Raw genomic sequence first — 7,153 nt, 5'->3', positions numbered from 1 at the left:
TTCCTATTATATGAATGTGGGTATTCTGCTTCTAGTCTCCTTATTTCTTAACTTTGTTTTTCTCCTCCTCATTCTTCAATGAGTTCTTCTTGCAGTTTCTCAATATGATATTCTAATTTATTTTTAATCTATTACTTACCTTATTTGTTCTTTCTTTCCATTATCTTTTTCATACTTAACATTTTCATTTGATTCTTTTAACTTTTTTCTTGTTCTTGTTTTACACTGCTTATACCTTATGTCTCATATCTCTTGTGTATTTATAGAGCTGATTTGTTTTGTTTTTTTGTTTTGTTTTGTTTTGTTTTGAGATGGAGTCTCACTCTGTCACCCAGGCTGGAGTGCAGTGGCATGATCTCAGCTCATTGCAATCTCCACCTCCCGGGTTCAAGTGATTCTCTTGCCTCAGCCTCCCGAGTAGGTGGGATTACAGGTGCCCGCCATCACACCCGGCTAATTTTTGTATTTTTAGTGGAGATGGGGTTTCACCATGTTGGCCAGGCTGGTCTTGAACTCCTGAACTCAAGTGATCTGCCCACCTTGGTCTCCCAAAGTGCTGGGATTACAGGCGTGAGCCACTGCGCCCGGCCTATAAAGCTGATTTGAAATTGTTGGTCCATCTGTACTAATACTCCTGCCCAGTCCTGCTGCTTCTAGTGTCATATGTTGTGTATTCCTTTTTTCTTCTGGTTTAGTTTTGCCCTACAAGTGTCTCATTATTGCCCTGTAATGCTGTTCGGGGAAGGCAGAAGGCCACTCCTTAGTATCTACCAGCCTGTTAAGTTCAAGGAGAGGATGAGGACTCGGATCTTGGGTGGAGCACCCCACAACTCTGCACAACCACAGGTTTGTTTTCATCCTGCCCAGGGGCCTTGGTTTCACTTTCCACCCTGTGGCTGGAAGGAAGCTGTCTCCACTGATGGGATGGGCCAGGCTGGCGATTTGGAGGGGAAAGAGTACAGGTATTCCTCAAAAACGACTGTTCCCTAATTCAACTCCTCACCCTGGCAGGGATCTACGCTGCCCTGAGTTCATCCCCATGGACATCCTCACCAGTGGTCTGAGCCTCTGCAGTTCTGCCGTGTGGACAAGCAATGACTGGCCAATGAAAAGGTGCAGGAGAGGCAAGAGTAGAGAGTCAATCACTATTTTCTTCCTTCATCCTTCGCATCACAGCCACCTCCCACAGGCTGCAATCACCTCCCACCCCCACACGCATGCACACACTCCCCAGTTCTAAACAGCCTGTCAGCTCCCCAGGGGGTTCTTCTCTGTTGTTATTTCCTGGCTTTCATGTTTCCCTCTATAATTTCTCTTATGTTTAACCTGGGTAGGGAGCCAACAGCCCAAGCAAAATCCCATCTTAGCAAAAACTGCAGCAGCCAAGAGATGCCTATTAGTCAACTTAAAGAAGAGAAAGATAAATAAATAAAGATAGAGACTAAGGCTAGAGATACCTTATTTCAGAGTCATAAGGGCACAGGAGATTTTAAAGCCCTGAGCCTAGAGGAGATATTTTGGAGGGGAAGTATGGATACAGGGGGCACCTTTTGGACAATATACTCCTTACTGCGAATAAAAATTTAGATCCAGTTTGCACATGAATCCCTTATCAAGCTGGCCAGTGTGAATCAGTCCTGGTGAGGCTATTCACTTTGGGGACCTCACAAAATTCAAGTGTCTGGTTCAGCAAATCGAATGCACAGACCACAATCCATAGGGTCTCCACGGTCAGGTGCCATCCCCCACCCCCATCACCAGACTCCCTCTGCTCATATTTCCTGTGTCATTTTAACTCCTTGGGATAATGTAAGGGGTAGATATGGTGCTTATGGAAAAGTTTTGGAAAGTTGACAGAGTCTGAACAATGATAAAATACCTAATCTTTCTACTCTAATGGTCCCTTTCTCTCTGAGTGGGTAAATAGACACTCACATCCTCATAGGATGCTCAGAGCCTAACAGACAAAGCCCTGCATTGGCTGAAGATCTATAAGTCAGTGAAAGCAAATCCTGAGGCAGAAGGGAGTTCTCAGCCAGCGTGTTATAATTGTTCAAGGTATACCTAGGAGCTTGGCCAGGCTTCAACTCATCTAGGAAGTTAACTAAAGGGCCAGTAAAGGCATGGGCAGAGGAGTATGTATAATCAAAGGCAAATGAATAGGGAGGCCAGAGACTGAACACTGGAAAAGCTGAGACAACCTGGAGTCAGGCACCCCCATTTTTAAGTTCTCCAGCACTCTAAAATCCCCACTGTCTTGTGATTGCATCAAAGACCTTATCCTTCACCACCCTCCATCAAGCCACAGCTGAACCAAAACCATCCCTCCCCACTATTGAAATCTTAATCTCTCAATATTCTGCTTTTTTTCATTTTCATTTTCTTTTTTTTTTTTTTTGACAGAGTCTCACTCTGTCACCCAGGCTGGAGTGACTGGAGTGCAGTGGCACAATCTCAGCTCGCTGCAACCTCCACCTCCTGGGTTCAAGCGATTCTCCTGCCTCAGCCTCCTGGGTAGCTAGGACGACAGGCATGCACCACCATGCCTGGCTAATTTTTGTATTTTTAGTAGACATGGGGTTTCACCATGCTGGCCAGGCTGGTCTTTGGAACTCCTGACCTCAGGTGATCCGCCTGCCTCGGCCTCCCAAAGTGATGGGATTACAGGCATGAGCCACCGTGCCTGGCCAGCCTATTACACTATTAGTCTCACAATACTTGCCTTGACAACAGTCAGCAAGTATGTATCAAGCACCTACGATGTGCCAAGTATAATATCAGATGCTTTCCTTCCCAAGTCCCTTTCTTATTCAACTGGACTCATAGGGACATCCTTAAAGCCATCTCCCACAGGACTCTCAACCTAGCCCCTCAAGCTTCTCTTGCACCTGCCCCAAACAAGGGTCCCCTACCCAACTTCAATCCTGCTCTGCAGGTCTCCTTTAATCTGGCACCAACACCTCCAGGCCCCACACCAGACATCACACGCAAACACACACACTCAGAAAAATGAGCCACTAATGTCCTTGAATAATGTTCACAGCCTTTTTCCTGAACAAATCATCCTGACCCATCTGTGCTTCCCAACCTGTTCCTGATCCTTAGACTTCCAACTTCTAGTTTCTTGTTCCTCTGTTTAGAACCACATCTTGCCCCTCAAACATGGCTCAGGCTGCCCCCTGTGCTCTCAAACGCCATCCAACTGAAACTTCTACTTACCCTGCTTTACACTCCTGTCTAGTGTCTTCCACCCTTCTCCCTCCTTTCACAGGTTACCTTCCCACTTCCATGCCCTCTCTGACTCTCTCCTCACCCCTACAGTCTGGTGTCCACCCAGCACTGGCAGCTCTTCCTGAAGTCACCAATATCCTCCAAGTTGCCAAAGTCAATGGACTCTTGCAGTCCTTTCTTGGCCTCACTGAGGCAATTGACATTGTAGACAACCTCCTTTTTAAAAGGGAATTTACAAAAGTAATATGTAAGTACATTCTGGTGATACCAAAAGAAAAAAGAAATCAAATCATACCAATGTACATAAAGAGTAAAACTCAGCCTTAGCTGAGTGGCTGAAAAGAAGCCACCACTCCCTACTTCCACATCCTCCTGCCCCAGAGAGAACTATTATTAACAGATTGCTGTGGACTCTTCAAAGCCTTTTTCTGTTTATTTACCTCCATATATATTGACTTGATTTTGCCAATAATAAGTCGAGTCATGCCACATAGAGTCTTAGCTTGCTTTTTCACTTGACAATATGTATGATATAGTTTGGATGTCTGTCCTCTCCAAATCTCATGTTGAGATGTGAGCCCTAGTTTGAAGATGGGGCCTGGTGGGAGATGTTTGAGTAACAGGGCTAGATCCCTCATGGCTTGATGCTGTTCTCTAAATAGTGAGTCAGTTCTCATGAGATCTGGTTGGTTAAAGTGTGTGGCACCTCCCCTCACTCTCTCTCTCTTGCTTCTGCTCTCGCCATGTGATGTGCCTGCTCCAGCTTCACCTTCCACCATGAGTAAAAGCTCCCTGAAGCCTCCCTGGAAGCCAAACAGATGCTGCTGTCATGCTTGTACAGCTTGCAGAACTGTGAGCCAATTAAGCCCCTTTTGTTTACAAATTATCCAGCCTCAGGGATTTATAGCAATGCAAGAATGGCTTAACCCAATGTATTAGAGATTTTCCATGTCATCACACATATATCCTTCGCTTCTTGATTTGAATTATTCCATAGTGTTCCATTGTACTGATGCTCTATAATTCATGAAACTCTAGCCCTACTGACTGACCTTTAAGTTGTTTCCATATTTTAATTATGTAAATTTTGCTGTAGGCTCCCATTTCCAGGAGTATGGCCTATTAGGTACTCATCTCAGCACTTTGGGAAACCAAGGCAGGAGGATCACCTGAGCCCAACAGTTCGAGACCAGCCTGGACATTATGCATTAAGCATAACATTTTTACTGGACTCATTGGAAACAAGAAAAATCCTAAAAGAGAAAAGAAAAAAACAAATGCAAACAAGCAAAAGCCTTGAGCTGAAACCAGAACAGTATATGACGGGAACTTACTAGTCAAGGCTGCCCTGAAGAAAATGCCAAGACCCCTTCAATCAATCTGTGAGACTCAGCCCAGGTGGGGACCTGAACCCGAGACTCTTGCATCAAGGTGGGGGCTCTAGAAGGGAGCAAAGGTGGTTCCAGGTCCTTAGTCCCATAGTTTTCCCTAGAAACAAAAGCCGGACACTCTCTGGAGAGTGTCCCTATTCACCTAAACTCAAGCTCTCAAAGAGAACCAAACAAACTCCATCAGGTGAGGGCCAGCAGAAACCCTACACAACAGATGTAGATGCCTGAGAGGGGAATTGTCAGCTACATACTAAGCACTCTTATATCTGAAATGTCTACAGAAATAAGATATGGAATCACAGAAGTAAGCAACAAAGAAGAGGCTATCTGAGAGGACAAAATAGAATTACAGAAGATTAGAATGTCTAGCAAAGAAAAAATAGGATTGCTAAAGTAAGTAAACTTAGTGGACCGAATATTAGGTAGGTATGATGGCATGTACCTGTAGTCCCAGCTACTGGGGAGGCTGAGGTGGGAGGATTGCTTGAGCCCAGGGGGTCGAGGCTACAGTGAGCCATGATTGTGCTACTGCACTCAAGCCTGGGTGACAGAGCAAGATCCTGTCTCAAAAAACAAACAAACAAAAAAACAACTTAGTGGACATGGAAAAAGTGGACACCATGTGTGTCTTGATGTGATGCAGTGTAAACTACACAGCCCAGTGTATAAAGTGGGGTTGCCCAATAAGAACCCACATCTAATTGAGCCTTCACAGCTGAGTTCTGGTTTACAGCAACACAGGAGAGAGAAAAATGGGTTAAAGACACCATGAAGAAGGTGAGAGACAAAACCAGAAATTGGGACATTCCACAGAACAACTGATCCAGTTTCTTCAACATGTCACTGCCACGAGGAAAAAAAAAAGGTAGGGATCGCTCTAGATTAAGAGAAATTTAAGAGACATAATTACTAAATGCAATATGTGGCTCCTGCAGACCAACTATAAAAAGATATCTTTGAGGGGACCGGGTGCGGTGGCTCACGCCTGTAATCCCAGCACTTTGGAGAGGCCAAGGCGGGCGAATCACGAGGTCAGGAGAGCGAGACCATCCTGGCCAACACGGTGAAACCCCATCTCTACTAAAAATACAAAAAAACTAGCCGGGCGAGGTGGCAGGCGCCTGTAGTCCCAGCTACTGGGGGGCTGAGGCAGGAGAATGGCATGAACCCACGAGGCGGAGTTTGCAGTGAGCCGAGATTGTGCCACTGCACTCTAGCCTGGGCGACAGAGGGAGACTCCATCTCAAAAAAAAAAAAAAGACGTCTTTGAGACAATTTAGGAAATTTGAATATGGCCTAGCATTATACCATAAAGAGTACCAGGGAATTCCGATCATTTGATATTGTAAGAATACCAAACAATTTAACAGAATTGTTCATTGTTAATTCAGCAACAGCAAATACAACACAGAGGAAAAGATGAAGCAAGTTTGACAACATTTTGATGATTGTTGAGTCTCGGCAATAGGTATATGGGAATTCACTCAACTGTTCTTCCCACGTTTAGAGCATGCTTGATGTCTTCTATAATAAATTATTTTTAAATCTCTAGAGAAAGATATTATACTCTATCTTGTTAACATTTACAAAATCTCCCAAGCCTTACCTTTAGAGAATGCTATATAAATTTGGACTGAACAATTTTATACGTAGTTTTTCCTGTTCATTTCTCATAGTCATAATTAATACTTGTAGTATATTAAGATTCTCAGTGTGATTACTTTGAGATCCCTGCAATAGCCTTGTGAAGGCCGGGCGCGGTGGCTCAAGCCTGTAATCCCAGCACTTTGGGAGGCCGAGACGGGCGGATCACGAGGTCAGGAGATCGAGACCATCCTGGCTAACACGGTGAAACCCCGTCTCTACTAAAAAATACAAAAAAGTAGCCGGGTGAGGTGGCGGGCGCCTGTAGTCCCAGCTACTCGGGAGGCTGAGGCAGGAGAATGGCGTAAACCTGGGAGGCGGAGCTTGCAGTGAGCTGAGATCCGGCCACTGCACCCCAGCCTGGGCGGCAGAGCAAGACTCCGTCTCAAAAAAAAAAAAAAAAAAAAAAGCCTTATGAAGTAGATATTACTACCATCTTGCAAAAAAAATGCATATTGTTGCTTTCTTATACATAAAGACTAGGGAAATATTTCACCTAATTTTTTTGTTGTTTTAACATTCCAATACAATGCTCAATCTTTTTGCTGTCAACTTTCCAACCTAGCTAGATTTTTTTCCTGACTGTAAAAATAATACATGCTCACTGTACAAAATTCTTCATGACATAAAAATATAGAAGAGGAAAAAACTCACACTGAATCAACATGTCCAGATGTAACAACAAATGTCACATATACATATTACATATGCATATGTATCACATATGTGTATCACATCACGTTACATATAAATATGTAATATATTTCTGCCCTTTTAAACATTGTATCTTATGAAATACTGAATAAATACCAAAGAATATTCATTACATATGTGTAAAATATAAGGAACAAAAATAAAGCAAACATCAGTGGATCCACCATTCAGTA

Source organism: Macaca mulatta, chromosome 13, assembly GCF_049350105.2.
Source record: "Macaca mulatta isolate MMU2019108-1 chromosome 13, T2T-MMU8v2.0, whole genome shotgun sequence".
NCBI classification, from domain to species: Eukaryota; Metazoa; Chordata; class Mammalia; order Primates; family Cercopithecidae; genus Macaca; species Macaca mulatta.
Note: the sequence above shows the minus strand (reverse complement) of the source record.